At 42.0% G+C, this 22097-nt stretch overlaps 1 protein-coding gene across 8 annotated transcripts in view; it reads left to right on the top strand.

Annotated features, from left to right (window-relative positions):
- The window catches only part of nprl2 (NPR2 like, GATOR1 complex subunit), a 74197-nt gene that overhangs the window by 5847 nt on the left and 46253 nt on the right, over positions 1-22097 (top strand). The window contains exon 1 of one of the 8 annotated variants that reach the window (XM_067374015.1): positions 3673-4687. The exons of 6 other annotated variants lie outside the window; for them this stretch is intronic. The gene's annotated coding sequence lies outside the window, so the exon portion shown is untranslated. One more of the 8 variants, XM_067374014.1, reaches the window with a different exon arrangement.

The following is a 22097-nucleotide window of genomic DNA, read 5'->3' as shown; positions in this document are numbered from 1 at the left end:
CACACCTTTAATCCAAGGTACCTTTGTCTGCGTGTTCCAGATTGTTAAGGACCTTCTGCACCTACACCAGGTGCTGACGCCACGTGTCTGTCTGAAGTTGTAGGCCCATTTTTGGGCCTCCTTTAGATCATGATGGCGTATGTTGTACTCCTCTTGCTTTAAAGAGTAAAAGGTGCTTTTACTGAGTACACTGCTTGTTGGATTGTGTTAGGTGGACTGTTATGTGGGCACTTTACGGTCTTATCTGTCTTGTAGTTATTTCTTGCTCCCAGCAAGATTGGTGTTCAAGGTGAGTGGCCTTTACAGGCCGCCCTTGGATTTTCCCACTCCCACTTCTGGGGTTGTGACTTAAGCAGAATGACATGTATGAGTTTCTACTCAATGTAGAACTATTGTCATGTTGTAGGCCCCTCTCTGGCCTCCGTGATTATGTGCCTACTGTATGGTCTATCTGTTAGGTTGAGCTTTATACTCCCCTGCTAGGGTTGTCTTGTATAGTCCTTAGTTCCCTAAGCTAATAATTGGTTGCAGGCTTCCATGAGGCCTCCCGTTAAGGATCAGCCCCCAGACTGGTTTGTGCGCCCCTTTATCAGGATTTCTTAGCACACAGCCTGCTCAGTGCAAATAATCAGACGCTGAGTAGATCCTAGGATTGAGCAGAGTATACTCCCCTCAATAAGAGGGTCCATAGCACTCAGCTGAGTTCTGCTCTCCAGGATGCCTGTCTCTACGTGTAGGTTTGAGTTACTTACTGCTTTTTTCAGTCACTCTCACTTGCTGTCTTCTCTGAAGAATGCATTGTTGAGACTCTGTATTCAGACAGGGTTGGCCAAGACTAAGTTTGTCCTCTGTCAGACCAGGTCAGGACCATCTTTCTTTGGAAGATTTGGTCCCATAAGCCTTGGAGCAGCTTTGGTAGGCTCTCTGCGGAAGGCCTCTTTGAGGTTCAGCTTGGGCTATTGGCCATAGGGATGCTGTCACTGACAGCCTTTGTGTGACCTGAGGGTGAGTTGCTATCTGGCATTTCTTTTGAAACTGCTTGTCGTTTGTCTAGCCATCTTTGGCATGCACTCTCCTCAAGCATGGCGGCGTGGGAATATCGTTCCCCAAATGCGGTAAACGCAGAGATGAGTTCCCTTTCGAAAGGGAATGTCTCCGGTTACGTATGTAACCATGGTTCCCTGAGAACAGGGAACTAGACTCTGCATTGCTTAGCCATGCTTCGGGGCTGCTTGCTGAACAGATCTTATCGTCTTATCAAGACAATAAGATACTGACTGATTCTCTAGGCACTCCTTATATAGATCCGGGTCACGCAATGATGATGTCATAGGCTGTCGCCGGCCAATAGGATTGGAGAGATTTGATACTTGGCTTTCAGACATCGGTTCACGTGTGACGTTCCCCAAATGCGGTAAACACAGAGTTGCAAGCCTTGTGCATCATAGAGAATAATATTCTGAGTAATTTACAGTTGGTTCGACAGTTTAGGCCAAACGGTGTTGTAGTTTAATGGATTTAAATGGGTTTAGTACTGTATATAAAAAACACCAGATTAATAATCTGAAAAACAAGCCTTGTGCATCATAAAGAATAATATTCTGAGTAATTTACAGTTAGTTTGACACTTTTAGGCCATACGTTGTTGTAGTTTAATGGATTTAAATGTGTTTAGTAATGCATATAAAAAACACCAGATTAATAATCTGGAAAATAAGCCTTGTGCATCATAGAGAATAATATTCTGAGTAATTTGCAGTTGGTTTGACAGTTTTAGGTCAAACAGTGTTGTAGTTTAATGGATTTAAATGGGTACAGTACTGTATATAAGAAACTTCAGATTAATAATCTGAATATAAAATCACCAGATTATTAATCTGGAAAACAAGCCTTGTGCATCATGGAGAATAATATTCTGAGTAATTTGCAGTTTGTTTGACAGTTTTAGGTCAAACGGTGTTGTAGTTTAATGGATATAAATGGGTTTAGTACTGTATATGAGAAATACCAGATTAATAATCTGGAAAATAAGACGTATAAAAAATACCAGATTATTACTCTGGAAAATAAGCCTTGTGCATCATAGAGAATAATATTCTGAGTAATTTACAGTTGGTTTGATACTTTCAGGTCAAATGGTGTTGTGGTTTAATGGATTTACAGTATTGTATACATTAAAATAAAAAATAAAAATATTATAAAATAAGTGAAATGCTAATTCCAAAAACGGAGCCTTGTGCAATAAAGGGGATATTTTTCTGAACATTTTACCATTAGTTTGATATCATAATGTCATATAGTTAAATTGTTTAATTGATTTATAGGGCTAATTATTATATATTTTATTTGGTGAAATTAAGCCTTGTGCAATGCAAAGGACATTTGTTTATGCATATCTGAGTTGGTTTGGGCTGAAAACGTGAAATGTGCTTAGAGTTTAATTGGGTATGAAACCGAATTTCTGACGAATGTCAAACGTTAAACTAACTTTACCGCCGTAAAGTACGGCCATTTGGAGCATTAAAAAAACTACTGGAGGCAACATCCACATTTCAGTAGGAAAATTCTGTAACAAGAATGGGGGAAATGCATATTGACTATTAACTATGACTAATTTACTGCTTATTAATAGTCTGTAAGGTAGTTGTTAAATTTAGGTATAGTGTAAGATTAAGAATGTAGAATAAGATCATGCAGAATAAGGCATTAATATGTGCTTAAGTACTAATAAACAACCAATATTCTAGTAATATGCAAGCTAATAAGCAACTAGTTATTATGGGTAGGGTTAGTGTAGGGGGATAGAAAGTAGCCTACAGTATAAAAACCATTACGCATATGAAATGTCCTCACTTTGATAGCAAAACAGACCTGTGTGTGTGATCTTGTATATGGTTTTTGACAAATGTGTATAATAACATGGGTATTACAACGTAAACATGGTTTCTGGTCTTCGTAAAGCAAATGGCTTAAAAAAAATACTAAACTGTTTTTTTTTTTTGTTTTTTTTTTAATTCAAAAAATGCAGACAGTTTCCTGTGATGGGTAGGTTCAGGGGTAGGGGGATAGAATGTACAGTTTGTACAGTAAAAAAAACATTACGTTTATGGAGAGTCTGCGTAAACCATATATACAAGTGTGTGTGTGTGTGTGTGTGTGTGTGTGTGTGTGTGTGTGTGTGTGTGTGTGTGTGTGTGTGTGTGTGTCTGTGTCTGTGTGTTTCCTGGCTTACATCTTGGTTTAAATAATACACCTTACATCTATGATTTTTACATTTAGTGTGAATTGACTTTTAGAGTTAAAGGGGGGGTATCACACACTATTTCTGCCAATCTCATGTTAATCTTAAGTACCTATAGAGTAGTATAGCATCCTTCATATTAGGGCTGGGCGATATATCGCATGCAATTGTCACGCGCCTTTCGTCAGTAAAGCCGGTTCCCTGATTACCGCTAAATCGTCATCACCTGCTTTCAAATGGAGTGACATTTAATAGACAGAGCCGTAGATCACTGATAAGCCACGCAATATCGCGTTCATATCGCAGATGAATCGCCTTCGATAATGAACGCGATATTGCGTCGCTTGTCAGTGATCTACGGCTCTGTCTATTAAATGCCGCTCCATTTGAAAGCAGGTGATGGCGATTTAGCGGTAATCAGGGAACCGGCTTTACTGACTAAATGCGCATGACCATCGCATGCGATATATCGCCCAGCCCTACTTCATATCGCCGAAAAGTCTGATAGTTTTATCATATTAATAAAAGATACATACACTGTACCGAGTCTTTCCGAAAATAGCAGAGTGCCTGGAGGCGTGTCATTGTGAGCGGAGATAGAGTGACGAGCCATCACAAGTAGGGCTGCAACAACGAATCGATAAAATCGATAAAATTCGATTATTAAAAGAGTTGGCAACAAATTTCATTATCGATTCCTTGTGTCGCGCGACTATTATGCCTCTCAATAAAGACGCGGAGATGTTTGAGTAAAAAAAGCGCGGTTGAGCGTGAAGCAGAGCAGAGCAAAAATAAATAAATAAATAAATAGAAGAGCGGAGGTAGAGGAAAGACCATCGGAGAGACCCGTAACGTTGTTCTGAACAGGCGCGCCGTTGGCACGAGGGACAGGACCCCCGCAGTTTTGAAAAGACAGAAATCGACCCCCGCACTTTTGATACGGGCTGCTTCAATATCATCTTTTAGCTTTGGATATTTTCTTTCAAATGAGACCATTTTCACGTTTCTGTGAGCTTTCATTCATAAATAATCAACTGTTTTGTCGCGGATGTGAAGAACAGGAAATGCGCTCTCGAACGGAGAAACCGTCTATGGGAGAAACACGCAATCTCCAAACCACCGGTTAAAGCGTTCTAACGTTTTAGGACAGGTCGATGGTATATAAATCATGCCCGAATGTCAATCAAGCCAAACCGTCCATTCAGAAACCGAGAATTTGACACTTGAAGGTAAGGAGGCTGATCTCTCAGGTTGACGCGCAAGCTGGCTTGACCGAAGTTTTCGTGAGGATTTAAAGTTTATGGACTGTTTTGATTTTGGTAATTACATCTAGAAATATAAAAGCATTGATGGCATCTATAAAATAGATATCTGAAGGCGAAACAAAAGTGATATTGCCTCGTCCAGTGAGGAGGACGCACGAGAGGAGACCTGCGCGTTTAATTGGTATGTGTACTGTAATACTACATTTACAATGCTTATCAGTGGCATACACTTCGATTGCGAACGTGAAAATCCAAAAGACCATGACTAAAACTAAATCAAAATTTACTGTCAAAATTAACACTGATCTGTTGTCATGTATTTATTCTGTGCTTTGTCCCATATCGGTTATTGTTGACAAATATATTTGTGTTTGTTGTAGCCTACTTTTTAAATTTCATTTTAAAGTTTTTTTTTTTTTTTTTATAGCACTTAAGCTAAACAAAAATATACATCTTTTTGTGCACTTTATTAAAAAAAAAAAAAAAAAAAACTATATTTTTGGCAGATGTAAAGCATACATGTGTATTTTTTCGTGTTAGTCCATTTGTTTTTTGCACAGGGATGTTAAAAGAGCAACCTGTTTTTGCACGTTCTGAGGATTTTTTTGCACTGTGAATTTGCACTATCATTTCTGTTTTTGAATAAAAGGTTGGAAATTAATGCCCCCCAACCCCCCGATTCATCGATTCATCGTAAAAATAATCGACAGATTAATCGATTATTGAAATAATTGTTAGTTGCAGCCCTAATCACAAGCATGGATAACTTCTGAATCACTATAATGAATATAGCTTATAGTGAATGATGAATAACGAATTTATAAATTCACTACATCCTTATTGTTTACATTAAGGCCAATTCACACCGCACCGACAACAGCCAACAAACGTCAACAAACTCGTCTGGTTGTTGGCGTTGGTCAGAGTCGGTTTTCACCCGACTGAACATGTTTAATCGGCGTTTGTCGGGTAGTGGAATGTCTGCGCGGTGTGAACAGTTTTCCAACAAACGGCAACAAACTCTGACGTAATCTGACCTGGCTACGAACCGTTGCCATGACGATGAGGCAAGTCCCCAGCAAAGACAGCTGGTTGATCGCGTCCGTGCCTCACGCACACACAACAAAGTACTGGAAACGTGACATCGCAGCTTGTTCGTTATAAAAAATAAAATACAGTTAAAAAATAAAATATTCAAAAGGTACAATAGTCCATAGTGCAATCCGTGCCATTCAGCAAGAGCAGCTGCTCCACTTCACCGAAAGAGAGAGGCAATGTTAACCACTATGAGAGCAGGTTTACCTTCAGTTTTGTTTTTTAATAATCCGTTTTGGCTTGTTTAGCTACATGGTTGTATTTGCTTATGGGTCTCTGTAACAAAGTTCGTAAGATAAGGAGGGAAGAGGACAGGGTCAGCGGTGACTACTGGCTGTTTATTTCACACAAACAATAATAACAAAACAGCGTGCAGATAGGCACAAAACGATCAAACACAAATCCACAGTTCACTCCAATAATAAAGATCCAGGAGTGGGGGAAAACAGCCAGCAGTCCTTCTCTCTCTCGCAGGTTTCTCCTGGCGTTAAATACTCTCTCCACGCCAATTACTGAAACAAGAAACAGGTGATTATCATTTGCGTCTAATCCACTCAGACACCGCGCGTCTCCTCTCTCTCTCTCCCGCTGCAGATTCCGCTAAACCACGCCCCCCTCGCCACATACCCCCACCGCCCGACTCAGGCCGGGGAGCCGGAGAGCCCAGATACTTTACTTCCACGCGCCCAATTGCACACTTCTTCGGGTTGGCCGTGAGCCCGGCTCCCCTCAGCGACTTCAAGACCGCCCTCAAATGCTGCATATGCCGCTGTCAGTCATTACTAAATATGATGATATCATCTAGATAGGCAGCCGCATATGCAGCATGGGGCCGTAAAACCCTGTCTATCAGCCGCTGAAAGGTAGCCGGTGCCCCGAACAGCCCGAACGGAAGTGTAACAAATTGGTGTAATCCAAACGGCGTCGTGAAAGCTGTTTTTTCTCAGGATAATGGAGACAAGGGGATCTGCCAATAACCCTTTGTTAAGTCCAGTGTCGAATAAAAACGAGCCGTACCAAGCCGGTCAAGCAATTCGTCAACCCGTGGCATTGGATATGCGTCGAATTTCGACACAGCATTCACCTTGCGATAATCCACACAGAACTGGACCGAGCCGTCCGTCTTAGGAACCAAAACTATCGGGCTCACCCAGTTACTGCTGGATTCTTCTATTACCCCCATTTCAAGCATCGCACCTAATTCTTCCTGAACTACTTTTTTCTTGTGTTCAGGCAAGCGATACGGCCGGCTGCGAACCACCACGCCCGGCTCTGTCTCGATATGGTGCTGAATAAGGTTTGTACGGCCAGGTAGGGGAGAAAACACATCAGCAAACTCTGCCTGTAATTTGGTTAAATCAATGAGCTGGGAGGGCGAGAGGTGATCTCCCCCTGGGGCCAGTGCGAAGGATTGTTTTTTTATATTCGCCTCTGGCCCGAGATCATCCTCTCCGCTAATCACCGTCGCCAGCATCACTGATTCTCCCTCATTCCATTTTTTCAGGAGATTGAGGTGATAAATTTGACGTGCTCCTCTCCTATCTGAGCGTATTACCTCATAATCGAGCTCTCCAACATGCCGTGTGACCTCAAACGGTCCTTGCCACTTTGCAAGTAATTTTGAACTTGATGTTGGGAGTAATACAAGCACTTTATCTCCCGGTGCAAATTTACGCAAATTGGTCCCCCTGTTATACAGCCGGCTCTGTTTGTCCTGGGCCTGCAACAAATTCTCCATAGATAGCCGCCCCAAAGTGTGGAGTTTTGTTCTCAGGTCCAGCACATACTGAATTTCGTTTTTAGACTGAGAAGGTCCGTCCTCCCAAGCCTCTCTTATGACGTCTAACACCCCTCTGGGCTGACGACCATAGAGAAGCTCGAAGGGGGAAAACCCCGTGGAGGCTTGCGGGACCTCTCGCACAGCGAACAACAGGGGTTCCAACCATTTGTCCCAATTTTTGGCGTCTTCCTGAACTAATTTACGAATCATTGTTTTAAGCGTGCGATTAAAACGTTTGACCAGCCCATCCGTTTGTGGGTGAAAGACGCTGGTCCAAATCGATTTAATGCCCAATAATTCGTAAAGTTCACGTAACGTCCGTGACATAAACGCCGTGCCCTGATCAGTGAGGATTTATTTAGGAAGATTAAAGAAAACAGTGCGTTAGCAACACTCTTAGCGGAAATGTTGCGGAGAGCCACTGCTTCTGGATATCGTGTTGCATAATCCACAATGACCAATGCAAAACGATGTCCTCTTGCTGATCGCTCTAATGGCCCGATGAGGTCCATGTCAATTCTCTTGAAGGGGACCTGCATTAATGGGAGGGGGCGCAAAGGCGCATTTGGGGTGGCCGGTGGGTTTACCAACTGACATTCACGACAAGCCGCGCACCACCTGCGCACATTCTCGGGAAAATAGACTCTATAGCTGTTGAACAGTTTGAAAATTTATTTATTCGTGCTCCTTGTACGACAACTCTGGAGGATCCGCCTTCTCACTTGGATGTGGAGTTATTGTTGAATGAATTTAATTCCTCTTGCGCTTCAATTTTACATTCTGTTGCTCCTTTAGGAGTCAGATCTATTAAGCCTAAAACAGAGCCCTGGCTTAATGAGGTTACTCGGGCTCTTAGAAAGGCTAGTAGAAAAGCTGAGCGCAAGTGGAAGAGGGATAAACTCCAGGTGTCTTATGACATTTTTAGGGAATCACTTTCCACTTTTCAGAATTCCGTTAAAGAGGCAAAGAAGAAATATCTAGCGGATCTAATTGCTAGTAATTATCATAAACCGAGAGTGTTATTCAGCACTATAAAATCTGTGATCAGTCCAAATGACAGAGTTTTTATTGACGAATCTACTGATACTTGTGAGAATTTTTTAAACTTTTTTGTAGATAAGATCATGGCAATTAGATCTGAGATTGGCAATTGTAATGGGGGCCTTTTAGCTCCTATTCTGTGCTCTGCTACTTTTTCCCACTTCGAGCCAGTATCTATTGTGACATTGACTGAGATTGTAGGCCGGATGAAACCCTCTAATTGTCCTTTGGATAGTATCCCGTCATGGCTATTTAAAAAGGTCTTTGACATTATTGGCCCTAGTATTTTGTCTATTGTTAATGGTAGTTTGATTTCTGGTATGGTCCCGCTGTCATTGAAACATGCTGTAGTGCAACCTCTTGTTAAAAAGCCAAATTTGGATTGCTCTGATTTATCTAATTTTAGACCAATATCAAAACTTCCGTTTTTATCTAAGGTCTTAGAGAAAATTGTTCTTAGCCAATTGCAGAGTTTTTTGGACCAAAATGCTGTGTTTGAGGTTTTTCAGTCCGGTTTTAAAGCCCACCACAGTACAGAGTCTGCATTGCTAAAAGTGCTTAATGATATTTTATTGTTACGTGATTCTGGCCACTCTGTGGTTCTTCTTCTTTTAGATCTTACGGCAGCTTTCGATACGATCGATCATGGGATCCTCATTTCACGCCTCGAGGAAGTGGCGGGTATTCGGGGTATTGCTTTAAAGTGGTTTAGGTCGTTCTTATCGAATAGGAGTTTCTCTGTTAATATAGGCCAGGCCTATTCATCTTCTGCCCCATTGATTTGCGGTGTCCCCCAAGGATCCATTCTTGCCCCTATTTTATTTTCTTTGTATATTTTACCTCTAGGGACAATCTTTCGCAAGTATGGAATTTCCTTTCATTTTTATGCGGATGACACGCAAATGTACTTGCCCTTAAGGAAAAGTAATGAACAAGCTCTGGATTCTCTAGTGAACTGTTTAAAGGAGGCTAAAGTCTGGCTGTCAGCAAATTTTTTAAACTTCAATGAGAGAAAAACGGAGCTTGTTTGGTTCAGTGGTCCTGCTCTTCCTGAACTGTCAAATTTAGGTGAGCTGACCCCTTTTTGTAAACCTGTGGTTAAAAATTTAGGGGTACTATTTGACAGTTCTCTAAAATTCGATAAACAGATAAATTCAGTCGTTAAAACAAGTTTTTTTCATTTACGTCTCTTGGCGAAGGTTAAACCTTTTCTTTCTTTTGATGACTGTGAGAAGGTGATCCATGCTTTTGTGTTTACACGACTTGACTATTGCAACTCTTTGTATGTAGGTGTTTGTCAAAAGGCATTGAACCGGTTGCAATTAGTCCAAAATGCTGCTGCTAGGCTCTTGACGAGGACACGCAAATGTGACCATATTTCTCCCATTTTATCCTCTTTGGGTTGGTTGCCTGTCCAGTATAGGATTGATTTTAAGCTCCTGATTTTTGTTTATAAGTGCCTGAATTGATTAGCTCCCTCGTACCTGTCAGAGATTTTACAGGTGCATAAGCCTTCCAGGTCTTTAAGATCTTCTGATCAGTCTGTCTTAATTATTCAGAGGACGAGATACAATCGGAGGGGTGATCGGGCCTTCGCAGTGGCAGCACCAAAGAGATGGAATAGTTTACCATCTCATATTAGAGTATCCTCTACTCTAAGCATTTTTAAAAGACGTTTGAAGGCTCATCTTTTTAGTTTAGCTTTTGAGTCCGCAGTGTGTTGAGGCATTGGCTTTTGTGTGTGTGTGTGTGTACTGTTTTAGAGGTTGTTTTATTTTATGTAGAATTTTTGCATTGTACAGCACTTTGGTCAACGCTCTGTTGTTTTAATAGTGCTTTATAAATCAATCAATCAATCTCGTGAATGCCCGGCCAAAAAAAACGGGTCATGAGGCGATTTAGTGTCGTTCCCTGTCCTAAATGTCCAGCCATTGGATTAGAATGAGCCGCTTGAAAAAGCATTTCCCTGCGGCTCCTAGGAACTAACAACTGGGTTGTATCTTCTTTTGTCTGAGCGTCTTGGGTTACTCGATTCAACCTATTTTTTATAACTGCAAAATATGGATAGGTAAGCAGTTGTCCAGGATGGAGAGGCTGACCGTCGATGGTACTGACCTGTTCAAACGCACGTTTCAGCGTCTCGTCCTGAGACTGCTCCAGGGGAAAATCATCGCGGTCCGAGAGAATAAGTCACTTGATTTCGCTCTGTTCCCCTGAGGCAGTACTCAGAGGTCCCGATTCAGTCTCTCCTGCCTGCACACTCACGCACCCCTCCAGTGCATTTTTTCCCCAAGAAGCATCCGTACATAAAACCCCTAATAATTCTGTAAATGCTGGCCAATTCGTTCCCAAAATTAACGGATGCTGGAGGTGCGGGTTAACTGCCACCTCAACGCTATGCTTTTGACCCCTAAATTGAGTAATGACTGTCACAATAGGATACTCTACCACATCCCCGTGCACACACCGCACCTTAACCACGCGGCTATTATCCAATGCCCCGGATTGTATCAGATTTTGATGGATCGAGGTTTTGTTACATCCTGAATCCACCAATCCCCACGATACTCACAGGTATTTGGTACCACCCAGCTTGACCGGGGGCAGCCTGCGGGGCATCCGGGACCCGGACCATTGTTCCCACCTCCATTACAGGACACCTGTCCACGAAATGGCCCGGGTCCCCGCAACGCCAACAGGCCGGCCCAGACCTCCCCGCCGCTCCAGTGGCAGAGGGTGGATTAGACGGTTGGCGTGGAGAGAGCGGAGACACAGGAGCCGTGTCCAACCCGGCTGGTGCCAGTCCTGGGCGGGACTCTGGGAGCTGCATAAGGAATATGGCCATTCCCGCCCCGCCCCCGGGTGGACGAGACCTGGGTAAAGGGACAGGGCAAGAGAGAGAAGGAGATGGAAGAGAGGGAGAGAGAGAAGTGGATGATAAAGGTTCGCCGACCCCGGGGCACGCCACCATATGATCCTCCGCAAGTTGGATAGCCGACTCCAGCGACGTGGGGCGGTGGCACTGGACCCACTCGGCCGTTCTCCTCGGAAGCCGAGTGGTGCCACGTCGCTTCCGCCGGCCAGCAACCATTTGCGGCAGGAGTCCCGGAGCTGTTGGGCCATCACGCTGGATGATGGCCCTCTTAAGGTCGTCGAAGTCCAGGAGGCTCCGCACCGGAAGCTGCTGTGCCGCTACCTGGGACTCCCCGGAGAGCAACGGGACCAGGCGCATCGGCCACTGGTCCCGCGGCCAGCCACAGATCTCGGCGGATGTTTCGAATAGATCGATGAATGCCTCCGGGTCGTCCTCAGGCCCCATTTTATTGAGTGGGAGGTGGGCGGGCACAGCACGTTGGTCCGAGGCTCCCGGCCGAGCCTCCCGATCCATCCCGCTCCGGAACCTCTCGCGGTCTTCCTGCTGGGCTTGGAGGACGGCGTAGAACTGCCTCTCCTGATCGTGTCTTAAGTCCAGCAGGGCCTGGTGTTGGTCATGTTGCATGACCGCGAGGGATGTAATTATTGCCGCAAATGGCGCAGCGGAGGACTCTGGCATGGCGGCGGCATCCATCTTCCCTCCCGGGTTTCGGCACCAGTGTAACAAAGTTCGTAAGATAAGGAGGGAAGAGGACAGGGTCAGCGTTGACTACTGGCTGTTTATTTCACACAAACAATAATAACAAAACAGCGTGCAGATAGGCACAAAACGATCAAACACAAAACCACAGTTCACTCCAATAATAAAGATCCAGGAGTGGGGGAAAACAGCCAGCAGTCCTTCTCTCTCTTGCAGGCTCCTGTTTTTCCTGGCGTTAAATACTCTCTCCACGCCAATTACTGAAACAAGAAACAGGTGATTATCATTTGCGTCTAATCCACTCAGACACCGCGCGTCTCCTCTCTCTCTTTCCCGCTGCAGATTCCGCTAAACCACGCCCCCCTCGCCACAGTCTCGTTAATAAAAAGGGTCACGCTAAAAAAAAAAAGTCCACGGAAGTGACTTAAACTGCGATTCATCAACTGGCCACTAGGGACAGGCTCCAAAAGAGAGCAGAATCTCATTGAGTTCCATGTTAAATTGGCCAAGTTTACAGCAGAAAAAAAACATGTTTACAAGTTGGTTCAAATTGTGGTTTTGGTCTTTACTGCTAATTTTGCCCTTCATGACAACAGCGCGGGGGTTGGGGTGAATTTTTTTCTAACTCATTCTTTTAAATTATATTAAGCCTTAAATTTTTAAGGGCATAATTAAGGGCGTGGTCACTTGAGTGACAAGTAGATGCCGCTGCTGTCTGTGAACCGTCATGTCACCTCAGTTAATTCCTGACTCTGAATTTGGCATCTTAGCCGTATTTGTGCTCAATTATTTTATACAATTATAAAATATGGCTTGCTGTATAATATTCTAGACTGATGTATGTCTGTGTAGATGTGCATGCATACGGAAGATAAACAGAATACGTTGGTGACATTGGCTGAAAGTTTTGTTTGTGAGATTTACTACAATGACAATGGTGGGAGGATATCAAAATCTGACAGCACTGCTTGGATATTATAACTAACTGCTGCACTATTTTGAAAAAATATACTTTGGACACAGGCTCATTTGTTTGTTAGATACGATCGTATACAGTTTTACAACATAAACACTGCTCAGATTGCATCCTTTCTTGAAGAACGATGAAAGAGAGCAGATCATTCAGAAGAAATGTTATGCAAACAGTGGATAATATATCAATATTTCATGGACAAAAAGTACTGTTTTTTTGTTTTGCAATGGACATTTATATTTTACCCAAGTGCCAAAGATTGGATTCATCTCGCGATCTCTATTATAAAGGTATGAAGTCCCATTTTAATTTTCTATGTTGTTATTTGCACACCCAACACAAATTACTGGTGTTGAAGCATCTATATCTTTAAAAAAAAACACCGTAGATTGACAGTAAACCTTTAGAACTTTCTGATGATAAAACTTATCTTCATTATTAATTTAGATAGTATCTAGATAGATAGCTCCTTTGCTTGCTAACATGGTCATGTCGAGCTAGGCGGGCGTGGTTTCAGCAACCAGTCACATCAGCTCAAACCACCTCCACACCTTTTTGCCCATTTTCAGTTATTCGGAAGTGACGTGCGGTGACACGCAGCTAAGATGGCCGCGGCCTCATTTACGCATCTGGGGCCAGTTGCACCAGCTGTGCGCAAGTTACAATGTAGACTAGTTTTGACGTAAATGGGCACTAAGTTACAACTTACGCACTACTAAATATTTTTGTGTTGCACCATTAAACTTAGATGAAGCGTAACTCTACGTATACACTAAATATTTACGGAAGCCTCCTATCAGGAGTAACGGTTGGAATAAAATAGCAGACTGACTGAACTGCATCAATAAGCTCTTGTTTTACCTGACAGACTTCATTCTTTACACATATATGATGCTGCTGACATTTACACTCTCTTAAATTTTAAGAGAGAGAACATCATGTGAAAAGATTACTTTGTTAGACACTCTTCAACACGAACCCGTTAAACAGCGCACCGCTGTGTGCATCGGTCCTATCACTCCGTGTTTTGCATGTCAAATAAAATCAGTCATAATCAATAAATGTAATTTCTTATATTTTTGTTGTTGTTTCAGTATTTATTTATTGATCCTTATTAATTTCGTTTCAAATACAGTTTCTGAATGTTATTTACATATAAAAACATTTATGATTAAGTAGTAGGCTATTATATTTAATGGGAACTTATTTTTACTGTTACTACGTGAGGCAAAATAAGTCAGAATGAAGGATAAACTGAAATTCACGGAATTTCAACAACTTCTGCTGGGGTTGCACCAGCCAGGGTTGCACCAGCCGTTCGTAAGTTCTTTCTTAAATTGGAACGTAAAGTCCACACTAGTGGCTTAGTAACTACTAGCTAGTTTGTAACTAACTCTGTACTTTATTCGGTTGCACCATTTGTTCTTAAGGCAGAACGAAGAGTGTCTAACAAAGTAATCTTTTCACATGATGTTCTCTCTCTTAAAATTTAAGAGAGTGTAAATGTCAGCAGCGTCACATATGTGTAAAGAATTAAGTCTGTCAGGTAAAACAAGAGCTTATGCAGTTCAGTCAGTCTGCTATTTTATTCCAACCGTTACTCCTGATAGGAGGCTTCTGTAAATATTTAGTGTATACGTAGAGTTACTCTTCAACTAAGTTTAATGGTGCAACACAAAAATATTTAGTAGTGCGTAAGTTGTAACTTAGTGCACATTTACTTCAAAACTAGTCTACGTTGTAACTTGCGCACAGCTGGTGCAACTGGCCCCAGAACTCTATGGGTGACGTCACGGACACTACGTCCATATTTTTTTACAGTCTATGCTTATCACTCATTAAAAGAATCACATTGCTAAGTGTTTTTGGACGTTTTGATTTCGTTTGGTTTAATAATTAACATTACCTTTGCAAGTCTGACTTTCACTGCGCTCGTGAATTAGCAGAACTTGACGGGGACATTCAAATGCTTAACAAGAAAAACGCTTCTTGTGACAAACAAACAATTCTGTACATATTTATTAAAGCATACTGCGTGGAGATATACGCAAATGAGCCCAAAATATGGAGGCAACACGTTTATAAAAATGGTTTCCTCTCGTGTCCTCTCAAGAAAAGGCTTAATGCACTTAGACTGATATTAAAGAGACCAAATTCTATTTACAAATAAAGCAGAAAAACGGATTAGACCAAAATATAAACTTTCAGTATCACTTAAAATGCAAGCATTTTATACATTTTCTTCATAACGGTTTTATAAAGGTATGAAATTGCTTAGTGTGGTTGTCATTTGTTAAAATAAATATAAAAATACATTGTGTTCGTGTCCGTCTGTCCGCTGAATTTGACCCATAATCTCTGATTCTCCTCATCTGTGATCGTGGAAAAGGGGGATTACAATGACAACAGTTGTAGGCCTACTCATTATGCTCGTTTAAACACCATTTAAATGTTTCCAACAAATAAATGAATCGACTTTTCTCAGTGTGTTGATCACATTTAAATAAATCACATTTATTTGGATATTCATACGATGGCTGAAGCAGTGGTGAGCGTCCAGCGTGCGACACGGTAAACAGATCAGCATTGTAAATGAAATTCTACAAAACTTCAGTGAAAAAATAAATAAATAAAATGATCATGCGACGCAATAAAATAGCTTCTATTCCCTGCAAACGATACCATTTAAAAATGTTAACGTTCCACTTAATGGCAGAAACAAAACAAAAGGTAAGCAAGAATCCGTATTAATTTCAGTACGAGTAATGGGCTGTTTCTCAATATGCGTTCTTCAGCGATCTTGCGTCCTTGTGTTCTTGCTTTACGTCAAAATCAACCGTCGAAGTTCATTCCAATACTCAAGAACGCAAGAACGGAGGAAGCATGAACGTACCCGAATGTGTTCTTGATATGGGATATAGGATGCATCGAATGCAAACTTGAGGGAATCGAACCGTTAAAAATTCCAGAAGACGCTGCGGCGGTTGACGTACGGAAGCCTGTAAGCTTTGAAGTTCTTGTGAGATTCCAGCTACAAGCTCGCAAATACGTGACGGCTCGTGAAAGTAAACCGTTTGTTTTGCTTAATTTTAATAAAATGATAACCTGAATATAAATGAATAAACCTGAATAAATAATAAATATAGCTGCAAGCAGCAATTACGGGGCCAAGCACAAAAACGGCAGAAGAAGCCAGCCAACATGGCTGGGAGCATCAGACCAACAGCAGCAGTGAGCAATTAGAAAAAAAGTTATTAGCATTTTTGTCAATTTTGTTATAACTTTTGACCACAAGGTGGCGCTGGTCCGAAACTTCTCAGGCTCCTTCAGGGCATTGTCCTGATGACCCATACCAAATTTATGAATTTTGGTCAAACCCATCAGAAGTTATAAGCAAAAATAGCCATTATTCATATCTCCACTCCAGTAGGTGGCGCTGCGCCGAAACACTGTATGATGCCTCAGGTCATGCTTGTGATGACACGTACCAAGTTTGGTCTGAATATGATAAAGCATTGCAGAGATACAGCTTCAAGAGTCATTTTTGCATCATATCTCAAATGTTTTGCTCTGGTATACGAAAACGGTTTGACTTATCAACTTGAAATCCATAACTTTTTGTCGGCATGGTCTGAAGATGATACGGTTCAATTTTGGTGAAAATCGGAGCAACGGTCTAGGAGGAGTTCGAAAAAGTAGGTTTTTAAAGTAAAACAATATGGCGGACAGGAATTTCAGCTGACTATGGCAAATTTGATATCTTTGTTCTCAGCATGACCCAAGGAATCTACTGAGACCAGTTTCATTACAATTGGTTAATATAGACAAAAGTTATTAGCATTTTTGTAAATTTTGTTATAACTTTTGACCACAAGGTGGTGCTGGTCCGAAACTTCTCAGGCTCCTTCAGGGCATTGTCCTGATGAACCATACCAAATTTATGAATTTTGGTCAAACCCATCAGAAGTTATAAGCAAAAACAGCCATTTTTCATATCTCCACTCCAGTAGGTGGCGCTGTGCTGAAACATTGTATGATGCCTCAGGTCATGCTTGTGATGACACATACCAAGTTTGGTCTGAATATGATAAAGCATAGCAGAGATACAGCTTCAAGAGTCATTTTTGCATCATGCCTCAAATTCGTTGCTCTGGTATGCGAAAACGGTTTGACTTATCGACTTGAAATCCATAACTTTTTGTCAGCATGGTCTGAAGATGATACGGTTCAATTTTGGTGAAAATCGGAGCAACGGTCTAGGAGGAGTTCGAAAAAGTAGGTTTTTAAAGAAAAACAACACAGCGGACAGGAAGTTCAGCTGACTATGGAAAGTTTGATATCTATGTTCTCAGCATGACCCAAGGAATCTACTGAAAACAGTTTCATTACAATCGGTTAATATACTCAAAAGTTATTAGCATTTCTGTAAATTTTGTTATAACTTTTGACCACAAGGTGGCGCAGTGCTGAAACTTCTCAGGCTCCTTCAGGGTATTGTGCTGGGGACCCATACCGAGTTTCGTAACGATACGCTAATGCGTTCGTAAAATACAGCATTTTAGCACGAAATTCAAAATAGCCGACGGCCAAAATGTCCGATATGGGAAAATTGGATATCATTTGACTCGGCATGATACCCCGAATCCAACAAGACCAAATTTATGATTTTTGGACAAACCCATCAGAAGTTATAAGCAAAAATATCCATTTTTCATATCTCCGCACCAGTAGGTGGCGCTGAGCCGAAACACTGCATGGTGCCTCAGGTCATGCTTGTGAAGACATGTATCAAGTTTGGTCTGAATATGATAAAGTGTTGCAGAGATACAGCCTTACTTCTATTTTCGCAAGCGCTACGTACAATTCATTCGTGTGTTTTTCGAAAACGGTTTGAGCAATCGACTTGAATTCCATAACTTTTTGTCACCATGGTCTGAAGATGATCTGGTTTAATTTTCATGAAAATCGGACTAACGGCCTAGGAGGAGTTCGAAAAAGTAGGTTTTTCAGAAAATTCAAAATGGCGGAAAAATTTTCATGACGGAAAATGACGTCATATGATGCAATCGATTCGTCTTGACCCAAGGAATCATAGGAAAAAAGAATTTTGTTTCTAGCCCTTATGGTTCAAAAGTTATTAGCATAAACATAAGTGCAAATTTGGACAGCTGGTGGCGCTAGAGGGATTGAGTTAGAGACTCCAAATTTGCTATGGACAAAGGTCATTCTGTCCTCTAACTGTGTGCCAAATTTCACAACTTTCCCGCAAGCGGTTCTATGGGCTGCCATAGACTTCAAGAGCGGAAGAAGAAGAAGAATAATAAATATAGCTGCAAGCAGCAATTACGGGGCCAAGCACAAAAATGGCACAAGAAGCAAGCCAACATGGCTGGGAGCATCAGACCAGCAGTAGTGAGCAATTAGAAAAAAAGTTATTAGCATTTTTGTCAATTTTGTTATATCTTTTGACCACAAGCTGGCGCTGGTCCGAAACTTCTCAGGCTCCTTCAGTGCATTGTCCTGATGACCCATACCAAATTTATGAATTTTGGTCAAACCCATCAGAAGTTATAAGCAAAAATGGCATTTTTAATATCTCCACTCCAGTAGGTGGCGCTGCGCCGAAACAGAGTATGCTGCCTCAGGTCATGCTTGTGAAGACACATACCAAGTTTGGTCTGAATATGTCAAAGCACTGAAGAGATACAGCTTCAAGAGTCGTTTTTGCATCATGCCTCAAATTCTTTGCTCTGGTATACGAAAACGGTTTGACATATCGACTTGAAATCCATAACTTTTTGTCGGCATGGTCTGACGATGACACGGTTCAATTTTGGTGAAAATCGGAGCAACGGTCTAGGAGGAATTCGAAAAAGTAGGTTTTTAAAGAAAAACAATATGGCGGACAGGAAGTTTAGCTGACTATAGCAAATGTGATATCTATGTTCTCAGCATGACCCAAGGAATCTACTGAGACCAGTTTCATTACAATTGGTGAATACAGTCAAAAGTTATTAGCATTTTTGTAAATTATGTTATAACTTTTGACCACGAGGTGGCGCTGGTCTGAAACTTCTCAGGCTCCTTCAGGGCATTGTCCTGATGACCCATACCAAATTTATGAATTTTGGTCCAACTCATCAGAAGTTATGAGCAAAATAACAATTTTTCATATCTCCACTCCAGTAGGTGGCGCTGCACCGAAACACTGTATAATGCCTCAGGTCATGCTTGTGATGACATGTACCAAGTTTGGTCTAAATATGTCAAAGCATTGTAGAGATACAGCTTCAAGGGTAATTTTTGCATCACATCTCAAATTCTTTGCTCCGGTATACGAAAACGGTTTGACTTATCGACTTGAAATCCATAACTTTTTGTCGGCATGGTCTGAAGATGACACGGTTCAATTTTGGTGAAAATTGGAGCAACGGTCTAGGAGGAGTTCGAAAAAGTAGGTTTTTGAAGAAAAACAATATGGCGGACAGGAAGTTTAGCTGACTATAGCAAATGTGATATCTATGTTCTCAGCATGACCCAAGGAATCTACTGAGACCAGTTTCATTACAATTGGTGAATACAGTCAAAAGTTATTAGCATTTTTGTAAATTTTGTTATAACTTTTGACCACGAGGTGGCGCTGGTCTGAAACTTTCTGGTATGGTCCCGCTGTCATTGAAACATGCTGTAGTGCAACCTCTTGTTAAAAAGCCAAATTTGGATTGCTCTGATTTATCTAATTTTAGACCAATATCAAAACTTCCGTTTTTATCTAAGGTCTTAGAGAAAATTGTTCTTAGCCAATTGCAGAGTTTTTTGGACCAAAATGCTGTGTTTGAGGTTTTTCAGTCCGGTTTTAAAGCCCACCACAGTACAGAGTCTGCATTGCTAAAAGTGCTTAATGATATTTTATTGTTACGTGATTCTGGCCACTCTGTGGTTCTTCTTCTTTTAGATCTTACGGCAGCTTTCGATACGATCGATCATGGGATCCTCATTTCACGCCTCGAGGAAGTGGCGGGTATTCGGGGTATTGCTTTAAAGTGGTTTAGGTCGTTCTTATCGAATAGGAGTTTCTCTGTTAATATAGGCCAGGCCTATTCATCTTCTGCCCCATTGATTTGCGGTGTCCCCCAAGGATCCATTCTTGCCCCTATTTTATTTTCTTTGTATATTTTACCTCTAGGGACAATCTTTCGCAAGTATGGAATTTCCTTTCATTTTTATGCGGATGACACGCAAATGTACTTGCCCTTAAGGAAAAGTAATGAACAAGCTCTGGATTCTCTAGTGAACTGTTTAAAGGAGGCTAAAGTCTGGCTGTCAGCAAATTTTTTAAACTTCAATGAGAGAAAAACGGAGCTTGTTTGGTTCAGTGGTCCTGCTCTTCCTGAACTGTCAAATTTAGGTGAGCTGACCCCTTTTTGTAAACCTGTGGTTAAAAATTTAGGGGTACTATTTGACAGTTCTCTAAAATTCGATAAACAGATAAATTCAGTCGTTAAAACAAGTTTTTTTCATTTTACGTCTCTTGGCGAAGGTTAAACCTTTTCTTTCTTTTGATGACTGTGAGAAGGTGATCCATGCTTTTGTGTTTACACGACTTGACTATTGCAACTCTTTGTATGTAGGTGTTTGTCAAAAGGCATTGAACCGGTTGCAATTAGTCCAAAATGCTGCTGCTAGGCTCTTGACGAGGACACGCAAATGTGACCATATTTCTCCCATTTTATCCTCTTTGGGTTGGTTGCCTGTCCAGTATAGGATTGATTTTAAGCTCCTGATTTTTGTTTATAAGTGCCTGAATTGATTAGCTCCCTCGTACCTGTCAGAGATTTTACAGGTGCATAAGCCTTCCAGGTCTTTAAGATCTTCTGATCAGTCTGTCTTAATTATTCAGAGGACGAGATACAATCGGAGGGGTGATCGGGCCTTCGCAGTGGCAGCACCAAAGAGATGGAATAGTTTACCATCTCATATTAGAGTATCCTCTACTCTAAGCATTTTTAAAAGACGTTTGAAGGCTCATCTTTTTAGTTTAGCTTTTGAGTCCGCAGTGTGTTGAGGCATTGGCTTTTGTGTGTGTGTGTGTGTACTGTTTTAGAGGTTGTTTTATTTTATGTAGAATTTTTGCATTGTACAGCACTTTGGTCAACGCTCTGTTGTTTTAATAGTGCTTTATAAATCAATCAATCAATCTCGTGAATGCCCGGCCAAAAAAAACGGGTCATGAGGCGATTTAGTGTCGTTCCCTGTCCTAAATGTCCAGCCATTGGATTAGAATGAGCCGCTTGAAAAAGCATTTCCCTGCGGCTCCTAGGAACTAACAACTGGGTTGTATCTTCTTTTGTCTGAGCGTCTTGGGTTACTCGATTCAACCTATTTTTTATAACTGCAAAATATGGATAGGTAAGCAGTTGTCCAGGATGGAGAGGCTGACCGTCGATGGTACTGACCTGTTCAAACGCACGTTTCAGCGTCTCGTCCTGAGACTGCTCCAGGGGAAAATCATCGCGGTCCGAGAGAATAAGTCACTTGATTTCGCTCTGTTCCCCTGAGGCAGTACTCAGAGGTCCCGATTCAGTCTCTCCTGCCTGCACACTCACGCACCCCTCCAGTGCATTTTTTCCCCAAGAAGCATCCGTACATAAAACCCCTAATAATTCTGTAAATGCTGGCCAATTCGTTCCCAAAATTAACGGATGCTGGAGGTGCGGGTTAACTGCCACCTCAACGCTATGCTTTTGACCCCTAAATTGAGTAATGACTGTCACAATAGGATACTCTACCACATCCCCGTGCACACACCGCACCTTAACCACGCGGCTATTATCCAATGCCCCGGATTGTATCAGATTTTGATGGATCGAGGTTTTGTTACATCCTGAATCCACCAATCCCCACGATACTCACAGGTATTTGGTACCACCCAGCTTGACCGGGGGCAGCCTGCGGGGCATCCGGGACCCGGACCATTGTTCCCACCTCCATTACAGGACACCTGTCCACGAAATGGCCCGGGTCCCCGCAACGCCAACAGGCCGGCCCAGACCTCCCCGCCGCTCCAGTGGCAGAGGGTGGATTAGACGGTTGGCGTGGAGAGAGCGGAGACACAGGAGCCGTGTCCA

The sequence above is a fragment of the Chanodichthys erythropterus genome, chromosome 21, assembly GCF_024489055.1.
Source record: "Chanodichthys erythropterus isolate Z2021 chromosome 21, ASM2448905v1, whole genome shotgun sequence".
Taxonomy (NCBI): Eukaryota; Metazoa; Chordata; class Actinopteri; order Cypriniformes; family Xenocyprididae; genus Chanodichthys; species Chanodichthys erythropterus.
Note: the sequence above shows the minus strand (reverse complement) of the source record. Positions and strands in the feature narration are given on the sequence as shown.